Raw genomic sequence first — 11,134 nt, forward strand, 5'->3', positions numbered from 1 at the left:
AGAAGACCTATCTTTAGGGGTAAGGGGTGAACAAGCAGAAGTGCAGTTCAGCTGGCCATGCATGGTGGGACAGGCCCTGGGAAGAGTCCACGCAGGGTGAAAGAGGGTAAGCTGGCACAAACGCAGTTCATCTAACCCTAAAGAGTCAGATTGGGTGTGCCCATTCCATAGAAGGGGCCGAACGGCCCATCTTTGTTCTCTCTTTTCTCTGCAGTCAGACACTGAAAACATGATGGTTAAAATAAGTGATGTGATGACCTGATTAGTATTGCTAAAACTTCCCCTTGGATGTGTTAACATTAAAATTAGAAAGGCCTTAAAAAGAGGGCCAAAAGGTTATTTGTATAATGTGGCTTACTTTCAATTATGTTCTACAATTAGGATGTTTTTAAAAGTTATAAAGATGTTAAGTCTAGCTTCATGGTATAGTAAAGGTGACTGTGATTCCTACATTAAAAAAAAAAAAAATTGTCATTTAAATGTAAAAGTTTTAATGTGTAAAAACAAGCAGCCAAGAGACAATGAGTGACACTTGGTCTCAAGATTTTAAGAGGTTCTTTAAATGCAAATAAAAACTAAAGTATATTAAAAAAAGATTAATGGAAAACTTTAAAAAAATAAAAAAAAAATGGATTTTGGGATATAAAGTTTAAGTGTAAAATTGTTCTTGACATTGGCCTCAATGTGCACAAAGAAAAATTAAGATTATCAAAAAATTGCTATTCTAGTTTGCTCTTATAGGTTTTTTAAGTTTCCAGCAAGCCCAGAGCAAAGCACAGAGGATTCTTACAAGTTTGTCAGATGTAACTTTGACTCTTAATAAGTTTCAGGTAAGAGCATGCTTAAAAGCTACTTCTATGTTGACCACCTTGTTGCTTTTAATTGGAGTAAAGTGGCCTTTCATAAGACGCATTGATCTGCAAACTGGTTCGAAGACAGCCCGGGCAGACAAAGGTCCCTGTGAGACTGTCACCTCTCTTCAGCCAGCAGAGTACTAGCCCTGGACTGAAGAGTTAGGGGACAGCATTCAAGCCCTGAGTCTGGGACTCATAGTGGCAGAGTACTAGCCCTGGACTGAAGAGTTAGGGGACAGCATTCAAGCCCTGAGTCTGGGACTCATAGTGGCAGAGTACTAGCCCTGGACTGAAGAGTTAGGGGACAGCATTCAAGCCCTGAGTCTGGGACTCAAAGTGGCAGAGTGCTAGCCTTGAGCTGTAGAGCTGAGGGACAGTGCTCAGGCCCTGAGTTCGAGTCCAGCAACCAGCTAAAGGGAAATGCCAATGAGGCATTTATCCCAATGTGGAGAAGACACTCCTGGGACAAAAGCAATGGAGGAGCATCCAGAGGCAGTAAGCCACTGCTTGGATGGCAGAAATGTCAGATCTTAGTGTCATTTGTGCGTGGCCTTTCAAAACTGGTCAGAGCCGGGAGGTCATAGGAAGATAGTTTGGAAGCATGCCTAATGTTCATGACTACCTTGTAAGAGACAGGAACTTGCCAATCCTCTATGATAGTAAAAAGCTAATGTTATAAAATGTGGGGGATAGTTTAAATCTCAACCCCTTTATGTGCCAAAAAGCTTTAATTGATTGGCTGACACTAGTTACATGAAGTTCATCTGCTCAGGAAAAAGTTTGCAAACCTGAGTGTGTTTCTATTGATATCTGTCTAAAGGCCTGCAAAGGTAACTTAGGCATCTTAGGCATTGTTGAGATCACATTCCTAAGCCATCTAGGAAGATGCTTTTGCAAACCAGAGTGCTGAACAAGCTACACTGCTGTAACTGGAGAAAAGGTCTGTGCAGTTGTCAAATGTTAAATATTGTTCTTAATGACATCTAACCCTGATGGCCTCTTTGTAAAATAGGCTAAGGTTATAGGTTCCTGGCTAGGTAAGATCAACGCCCCTGAAGTCAGCTTGAAGAAGTTACAGAAGATGGATCTTCGCCCTTCTACCCCCATTTTAAGATCAAGGGTCCAGAGTCAGTTTTGGAAAAATGAGGCAAAATAGATAAAATAATTCTTTTAAAGGCATAAAAAATAGGGCTGACAGTTGTTGATATGCCAGGTGTGGAGACTGCATCTGTCAGAGATGGTTACAAGACTAAGCCTTCTGAGCCTTCTGTGTCTATTTACAAAAATAATCTGGTTAGTAAAAAAGTTGTGATTTTGGTAAATTGTCCTGGGCTATTGTTTAATGATCTTAAAAACCAGCAGGATCAAAGCCTGCCAAGCCTATGCAATGTATCCTTAACCAGTCTGTGTAGGAATTTACAGCCCAGCATGAGGTGTGACAGTCCCTTGGAGCCACTGAGAGATCCTGCTGCTGCTGCTGCTGCATACCCTAATGGTTAAAGTTCAACGACTGCCTGACAGTCACCTGGAGAAACTCCTGCCTAAAGATTCCATCACCTCAGTCCGCTTCCTGGTTGACTGCTGCTAAATCTACGATCTTGTCGGACATTCTTTTGGGTGATATCCAAAAACCCTCTCTTCCCACAGTGGATATTGGGGACAAGGATATCATTGGCTTACTTGTCTTAGGCACTTCAGTGCATAGTGACTGGAAATCCACTCTATGGTCACAGCCTAGTTTGGCTCTGGTATGGTAATAACCTGAGTGTGTTATCAATGGAGGTAATACTCTTAGCCTTAAAATCTAGCAAGCTTCTACATCACAGTGGTGCCTTAAGGCTGTTCTAAGATAAAGGTTCCGCAAGCAAAAGGAAAATTGTGCAGTTTTAAACTACAGCTACAAAGATGCTCAGGGATTGTAAAGAAAGAGGGTGGTAAAGAAAGCCTTGGAAAAGGGATTGTAAAGAAGGTAGTAAAGAAAGCCTTGGGAAAGGAATTGGGGAAAAAATTGATATCCACTTTGGATAAGAAAGGATTTGAAAAGTAAGAATTGTCTTTAAAGAAGACAAACCTCAGAAAGTTTAAGTATGTAGCAAATGGTATGAGTATGTCTTAAAATTGGAGCTTACAAGTACAGCTGGTACAAAGGATCATGGAACAAGTCCCCATGGTTCGCTACCCTGTTATCCTCCCTAATGGGACCACTAATACTATTAATGCTAATTCTTACCTTAGGTCCCTGCATTATAAATCGCCTGATACAATTTGTAAAAGACCGACTATCGGTCGTACAGGCCCTAGTACTAACCCAACAATATCATCAGCTTAAATTAACAGAGGAAACGTCGGGTGAATGAAGGATTTCATTCATACAAAAAGAAAATGGGGGGATGAAAGACCCCAGCCCGTGCTTGCCCACTAGGTACCCCAAGAAAGTTGCTGCCCCTTACCCTGCATACCTAAGGGGGTGGTGGGGCAGGATAAGTGCAGGCCGCTAACCAGGAAACGAAACCTCGAGCCTCTGAGTCACCGCCTGCAGACCCTAGCCTGACCCTAGTACATGCCTTAAAGCCAGACATTCCTAGAAAATAGCCGACCCACCTGTCCCTTCCTGTAAAACTTAACCCTAATGGCAGGGTAGGGCAGGATGTAATAAATCACTTGTCAAAATTAGGGAACAAACAGTTTCGGTGCATAACGACCCGCACAGACTTGTCCGGGCAAGTACCGACACGTCAGCTTCCCCCCCAACCCCACCTACCCCATCTGGCCAGCTTAACCTGTCCAATCCCCATCCTGAGCGTAATTTGAAAATAACCAATCATCCCCCTGTAACCATGCATCTCGCTTCTGTAACCTCGCTTCTGCTGCCCATAAAAGTAGGGTGCTTTCAGGCACTCGGCGCGCAAGTCTCCCGATAGACTTTGTCGCCCCGGGTACCCGTGTAACCGGTTCTCAGACACTTGACTCGAACCTTGTGGATCTCGTGGTTAAGTGCACCTGGGAGCCGAGGCATGCCCGAATAAACCTCTTGCTGATTGCATCCGCACAAGTGGTCTCGTTGTTCCTTGGGGAAGGGTCTCTTCTGATTGAAGGACACCCCAAGTCTTCGGGGGTCTTTCAATAGAGTGCTATCCTTGTACAGGAGAAACTCAGGTACAGTGTTCAGGTCCTGAGTTCAAGCTCCAGGACAAGTGTATGCACACATATACATACACCCACGCATGCACACACACACACACACACACACAGATGCCAGAAGTGAAGCTGTAACACCAAATGGTAAAACACTGAGCTTGTGCTCTGAGCTCATATTCAGCATCCAGTCCTTGTATTCAACCCCAAAACCTAGTCACTCAGGGCCCAACTAGGAGAGGTCAAAGGTTTCAAAATCTGATAAGCTTCACCAGCCCTAAATGACAGGAAGCATTGTGATATTATACATGTGCTTAGAATTAGCTAGCTTCCAGAAAACTAGGAAGGCACTGTTGACAATAATGAATCATTTTATTAGGTTCAGCTCCCTTGTTGTCTGCCAGAAGGACCCTTGAATTAATTTTAGCCGGTTATTTCAACACTGGAATATAGTATAACAAAGACAGGATAAGTGCAGGGAACTTGGCCTGCCAAGGGAGGTGGCACAAATGAAGGCTTCCTGTCAAAACAGCACTGGGGGGGAGAGATAGCTTGGGGGTACGAAGAGGCCTTTTTCTCCTGGCTTTCAGAGCCCGCCCACTCTCCTCACTAATTGGGCCAGATGGAGTTGCTTTTACACAGTTTTACATCAATGAGGCCTTTTGTTTTCTTGTTCCAAAAATGAGGCAGACTTCCTCCAGCAGCCTGGGGTGTGGAGAAAACCTCAGGCTACACTGGTAACAGTGAGGGAGCCTGGGAACTTGCACTGTCTTGAAAGCACTCTCTGTGCTATGAAATCATTCTATTAAAGCAAATTTCCCAGCAGGGTGCCTTTCATCATAGGGACTCTAGACCTTCACTGATTGAAATGCAGGCATACATACATGGGGAGACATGGAGTTGTTTTTCGGGTTTTTTGTTTTTTGTTTTTTTGTGGTTTTTTGGCAGGCCCGGGGTTTGTATTATGAGCCTAGGCACTGTTCCTGAGCTCCTTTTGCTCAAGATTAGTGCTCTGCCCTTGAGCCACAACCCCACTCATAGTGATTTTTTATTCCTCTGATCCCTCAGAAATAAGAGTGCTTGTGGACTTTCCTGTACTGGCTGAATTCAAACTGTCATTCTCTATCTCTCAGACTCCTGAAGAGCTAGGATTACAGGGAGGAGCAAATGACACCTGGCTTTCTTTTGTTCTTGTTCTTTTTTTCATTGTGACAAACTGAAAACTACACAGTGTCATGCTAATGGTTTGCATTTGAAGTAAACTACCCAGGCCTGGAGTTCAAATTCCAGGACTGCCACCTACAAATGGAGGGAGATCTTGAGAAAATCTTTCCTATCATGTGAATGCTTAAAGGAATGTTAAAAAAGTAACAATTAAATTTGCAGGTAGTTTATGATTCTCTTATACAGTGCTACACAAAAAGTAGTAGATGATGTCTTCCATTCTAGCACAATGGTATGATTCTCCCAATTAAAGAATACTGACTACTTTTACATTAATGCTTTAATAAGTATTCAATCATGATCCTTCATTAAATGGAGGCATAATTTAACAATAATTCATAATATATAATTTAATATCCTCACATTGTCTCTCTAATATATATTGCAAACTACAATCTATCAATCTATCTATATCTATATCTGTATCTAGAGCTATATCTCTATCTATATATCAGCCACTACTATGGCTTGTTCTCAGGTCTTCAGAACTGGCTGGCAGCTCAGTTTGGCAGAGGCTTTTGTTCTACAACTGACCCATTCATGAATTGGGCATTGTGGGCTGTGAGTTCAAATCCCAACATAGCCAAAATTTTATATGTGGAGTCAGAAGCTAATTTTTACATCCTGGGTCTCAGTATGATGTATAATCTATATGCAAATAAATCCATGTGATAAGATGTAATAAATGGAATAACTGTTATATATGTAATAACAGTACATAAAATAAAAAATAAGGATAATAAATGTCATATGGAGTAAACCCATGTATGTAAATAAAGCTCATATATGAATATTATTTTTTCATTGCTGGAGTTTGAATTTGGGCTCTGTATACTGGGCTGAAATTCTTGTCTTAAATGATGGTGAGCTTCTTCTCCCCTACAGTGCCACAGTGTTACCCAGTCCCTGAGTTGAAATCCCAGGCCTGACAGAAAAATGATGCAAATTACAAGCCAGGGCCTTAATGTTTTTTGGCCTGGCCTGGGTCTTGAACTCAGCTCATGGCAACTTTGCTTCAGCTTCAATCATCCTAGGCTGGGTTGTAGCCTCTGGACCCACAGCCCATCCTGAGATCTTAGGACCCGAGTTCAAATCTTGGGACTGGCAAAAAAATAAGGGAGAAGTACTGGGAAGGTGGCTCAGTAATAGAGTGCTTGCCTTGCATGCATAAGACCCTGGGTTCGATTCCTCACCACCACATAAGCAGAAAAAAGCCAGAAGTAGGGCTATGGCTCAAGTGGTAGAACGATAGCCTTGAGCTGAAGAGTTGAGGGACAGCACCCAGACCCAGAGTTCTGTCCCCAATACCGAAAAGAAAGAAAGATAGAGAGGTAGAATAAAAAGGAAAAAGATAAAACTGGAAGGTCCAAAAGGCAGTTTTACATTGTTTTTTCCTTTGCATTGCAACCATCCTATGTCTAAATGACATGGCCGGAAAGTTTTTACATGACTTTGTACTGATGAAGTTTGGTGGGCTATCAGGGAAAGCCATAGCCCCAACCAGCAACCTAGGCCCGGGGTGTGAATCCCAGGACTGCCACCTATGAATCACGGGAGATCCTAGGAAATGCATTCTGATATATATATCCATACAAATGGAATGTTGTAAAGTAACACAATTGTAGTTAGTGTATGATTATATTATAAAATTATACTCAATAATTATAGTATATTGACTAATTTTCAATTAATACTTTGTTAAGTATTCAACCATAATACTTAAATAAAGGAAGGAAAAATTTATCAATAATTGATATTAATATAGTACATATAATTAAATAATGTAGATACATTTCTGTCTTGTTTTATCTATCTATCTATCTGTAACAATCTACATATCTATTTCTACGCTTGTTATTCCTGGGACTCAGTGGTAGAGTGCTCGCCTCCTATGTATGAAGCCCTGGGTTCAATCCCACACTATCACATGCACAGAAAATCCGGAGGTAGTGCAGTCACGCAAGCAGTTGAGCATTGGTTTTGAGCATGAAAGCTTAGGGACTGTGGCTAGGTCCTTACTCAAGCCCCAGGACTGGCACCAAAAACAAGTTAGAATGTTCTGACTGCAAGCATAGAAGGCCAAGATTTCAAATACCTCATCACAGAGCAAGCTGGGAGTCTGAAGCCGACAGCTGCCATTTAACCTGACTTAGCCAGAGGTCAAGAGCTGCAACCCAACACCATGGAACTAGAAGCTGCTGGCTCATCTCTAGCTGCTCAGGGGATCAGATCAGAAACTGTTGGGTTGAAAACTCAGCCCTGGCAGGAAGTCTGCGAGACTCTGAGCTGTGCCTCAAAGTGATAGAGCTCTAGCCTTGAAGAAAAGATCTTAGGACAGTACCTCCAACCTAGGAGTGCAATCCCCGAGGCTGATGACCCTCCCCACAAAAGAAACACCACTCTAAATCATTAGATGTGAACTTGTGCATTTTGTGACATGTATCTGAAAGAATGGTGATACTGATGATAGCACCCTAATTCTAATGACAGTATGTGGGAAACAGCTATGTGAAGAGTTCTTCCTGGGGTGCTGGGTTTTGAGTCCTTTACAGGGTGATAAGTCATTCATGGAGTACTGTGTGCTGAGTCCTTCACAGAGGGCTATGTTCTGAGTCCTTCACGAGTTGTATTCTTTCATCTGGTCCTTATAAGAGCTACACAAGTAAGATGATTTTGAAGATGAGAAAGTTGAGGCTCAGATATGAGATCAGACACTGTCCCCAAGGCAGGGCCAAATTTATGTATATACTGAGCTCTAATGACTTGTCTTCTGCAGACAATTGTTTTGGTTTATTTTTCCCCATCATGAACCTTGAACTCAGAGCCTATTTGCTGACATTCTTCTTGGCCTCATGCTAACATTCTACAATGTGGAGCCAAGGACACCCTTGTAACAAAGTGTCATGGCTTAGGTGTCTTTAGCTGAGGTCTATCATCCTGCCTGCTCAGGAAGCTGAGGATCTCAGTTCAAAATTATCCCAGATCACAGTCCAAAGACAGTCTGGGCAGGAAATTCCTTGAGATTGTCATCTCCAATAAACCACCAGAAAGCTTGAAGGGGCACTGTAGCTCAAGTGGTATAGTGCTAGACTTGAGCTGAATTGCTCAGAGACGGCAGCCAGTCCCAGATTTCAATTCCTCCAACTTACAAGAAAAGAAAGAAAGAAACCTGAAGCGGAGTTCTGGGATTGTTTCTTAGGGGTAGACTGCTTTGCATGTGTGAAACCCTGGGTTTAAACCCTCAGTACCACATGCCTAGAAAAAAAATCCTGAAGTGGCTCTGTGGCTCACGTGGTAGAGTGCTGTCGTTGTACAGGAGAAACTCAGGTACAGTAGTTAGGTCCTCAGTTCAAGCACCAGGACTGGTGTATGTACACACTCACACACACACACACACGGAGGCACCATTGCCAATATCATTTCATTAGGTTCAGCTCCCTAATTGTCTGGCAGAAGGACTCTTGAATTAATTGTAGCAGTTTGTTTCAACACTGAAACCTAGTCTAACAAAGACAGGATGAGTGCAGGAACTTAGCCTGCCACAGGAGGTGGCACAAATGAAGGCTTCCGGTCAAAACAGAACATTGGGGAGAGAGAGAGCTTGGAGTACAAAGAAGCATTTTTCTCCTGACCTTCAGAGCCTGCCCACACTTATCTTCACTAGTTGGCCCAGATGAATTGTTTGTTACACAGCTGTACAGGAGTGGGGATTTTTGTCTGCCTATTCCAACAATAAGGCAGACTTCCTCCAGCAGACTGGGGTATAGAGAACCCTTTAGGCTACAGTGGGAACAGGGGAGCCCTGGAACATGCACTGCCTTGAAAGCACTCTCTGTGTTATGAAATCATTCTATCCAAATCAAATTTCCTAGCTGGGTGCCTTTCTTCATGGAGACTCTGGATGTTTACTGGTACAAATACATACGTACATATACAGACACATGGAGTTACTGGCTCTTTTTTATGGCAGGTCCTGAGGCTTGAACTGTGAGCCTAGACATTTTACTTGAGCTCCTTTTGCTCAGGAAGTATTTTATTGTGTCTTAAACCATGATTACCCTAGTAAGGGGTGCAGATTTTACACGCACAGATGATCCAGGGATCCTAGGACCTGAATTCAACTCCCAGCATTGGCAAAAATACATCAAACCAAAAAAATGAAAGAGCAAAACACCAGGAAGTTTTACACAACAGTTTTATCTTTGTTTCCTTAGCACTGTGACCCTCCTGGGTCTCAATGACTTGACTTGGAAATTGTATGTGACCTTGCATGGACAAAGGCTGGGGGGCTGTCAGTGAAGCCTGAGTCCAAACCAGACACTTAGGCCTTGAGTTCGATCCTGAAATTGTCACCTACACACGGCTGAATATCATAGGAAAATCATTCCTATCTGCTCAAACATTAATAGAATGTTTGAAATGTACTAATTGAATTACATATTACCTAGTCATTCCAGGATAAGATTCTATGCAATAAACATAGGTCATTGATTAATTAATACTTTACTAAGTCTTCTACCATGATTAATTATTGGAGGCATAATTTTAGACCAAATAATTGGTAGCAATAGAATATATAAAAATAAGATATAGACATCACACTTTATATAGGGCTATACACTAGAAGCTACAAAAATGTCTATTTGTGTCTCTGTATACATTTATAGATGCTTATACATATGTAAATACACACACATGCACACACACAGACACACTGAGATCTAAACATCTATATGTTTATATATTGGCCATTCCTAGGGCTTGATCTCAGGTCCTCAAATTTTCCAGCCAACTTCACTTGCATCAGACTGCTGTGCTAATATTTACCCATTCATGAAGTGGGCCTGCTAGGCCCTGAGTTCAAGTCACAGACCTGCCAAAAACCTTAATTCTGGTGGAAAAGCCAATAGTCCCACTTGTTTACCTTATCTGTGAAAGTCCTGGGTCTCAGGAATGATGCAGAATACATAGACAAATCTATGTCTTATGTAACAAGATGCAAATAATATTATATGTGTAATCATACTAAAATACATAAGAAAAAATAAAAAACCAAATAAAATGAATATACTAACCGCAATATGAAATAAACATGTGTGTGTAAATATAAATCATGTATTTAAAATGTATACAAATATACCTTTTTGTTTTTTTTTTGTTTTAGTTTTTGTTTTTGTTTTTGTTTTGGGGTGGGGGGGAGAGGTCCCGTCGTGGGGCCTGAACTCTCGGCCTGGACGCTGTCCCTCAGCTCTTCAGCTCAAGGCTAGTGCTCTACCACTTGAGCCACAGTGCCCCTTCTGGCTTTTTTGTTGCTTATGTGGTGCTGAGGAATCGAATCCAGGGCCTCAGGCATGCAAGGCAAGCGCTCTACCACTGAGCCACCTTCCCAGCCCACGAATATACCTTTTTGTGTGCTAGGACTTGAATTCAGGCTATAGGAACAGGCCTGACTTTCTTGTCTTCCAGCACGGTGAGGTTCGCCTTCCCACACAGTGGTAGATTTACCCAGACCCTGAGTTGAAATCCCAGGCCTGGCAGAAAAAACGGCATGAATTTCAAGCAAAGGAGCCTCATAATATTTTAAATATTTTTGATATATGTATGTATGTATATTTTTCTTTTTTATTGTGAAAATACTATACAGAGGGGTTACAAGTACATGGGCAAGATAATGAGTATATTTCTTATCAAGTATTTTAGCCTCCTCCTTTTTTTCCCCATCCCATCTTTTCCCATACTCCCACGCCTTACCACCCAAATCTCCTCCACCCCCACCAAAGTTGGAAAGCTCCTTTTCGACATAACTACTTGTACATCTCATTGTTGCAATAGGTCCTCCTGTATCTCTATTTAAATGATGTGTTTTTTCCCTTCCCCTCCAAAAATTATACCAACATGAAATACAGTGAAAGCAGGGGTTA

The sequence above is a fragment of the Dipodomys spectabilis genome, unplaced genomic scaffold, assembly GCF_019054845.1.
Source record: "Dipodomys spectabilis isolate Male_0828 unplaced genomic scaffold, ASM1905484v1 ptg000507l, whole genome shotgun sequence".
NCBI lineage: Eukaryota > Metazoa > Chordata > Mammalia > Rodentia > Heteromyidae > Dipodomys > Dipodomys spectabilis.